Below are 961 nucleotides of genomic sequence, written 5' to 3'. Positions count from 1 at the left end.
CAATTACCAAAATAGTTCTATGGTTTTAAAATTATTACAGAAATAAGACACAGTCATGACTTCCATCCCCTACCATCTTTCTTTTTTTAATATTTGTTTATTTATTATGTATACAATATTCTGTCTGTGTGTATACCTACAGGCCAGAAGAGGGCACCAGACCTCATTACAGATGGTTGTGAGCCACCATGTGGTTGCTGGGAATTGAACTCAGGACCTTTGGAAGAGCAGGCAATGCTCTCAACCTCTGAGCCATCTCTCCAGGCAGGCCCCCCCCCATCTTTCTTTTTTTTAAGACAGGAGCTCATGTAGCTCAGTTGGGTCTTCTTATGTATGAAGAAGACTGTGACCTTCTGATCCTCTTGAGTGTTGGGATTGCAAGCATGCACCACTAGGCCTGGCTGACAATACCTTACCTGGTTTATGTGACACTGGTCATAAACCTGAGATTTTCCAGGCACGTTAGGCAAGCACCCTGTATCCCTAGTTCTTAATGATATATTTACTACCTACAAGTCACAGGCATCAGATGGGTGCCAGAGGGTCAGAATAAAACAGCTGTCAGACCATGAAAATGGTCCAATGATAATACTTTTAGTTTCACAGACAGTTCTAATGTTTGCTTATCATAAACAGTACACAGTAAAGGAGTTAACAAGGAAAGCCATGGCTTTGACCTTCTGTTCTTAATGTCTTTCTCCTGCTTTGAGTCAATTTTTTTTCAGAAGTTGCCACTATTGCCATAGGCTGAGGTTTGTAACAGGCTACCCACACACTACTTGATTCCGTAGCATTAAAAACATTAAGATGGGGGATGGGGGGCTGGAGAGATGACTCAGAGGGTAAGAGCACTGGCTGCTCTTCCAAGAGGTCCCGAGTTCAATTCCCAGCAACCACATGGTGGCTCACAACCATCTGTAATGTAATGAGACCTGGTGCCTTCCTTGCCAGCAGTACATTG

Source organism: Alexandromys fortis, unplaced genomic scaffold (genome assembly GCF_014885135.2).
Source record: "Alexandromys fortis isolate MF-2015 unplaced genomic scaffold, M_Fortis_MF-2015_v1.1 scaffold_933, whole genome shotgun sequence".
In the NCBI taxonomy this organism is placed as follows: domain Eukaryota; kingdom Metazoa; phylum Chordata; class Mammalia; order Rodentia; family Cricetidae; genus Alexandromys; species Alexandromys fortis.
The sequence above is the reverse complement of the archived record's forward strand: the minus strand, read 5'-3'. Positions refer to the sequence as shown.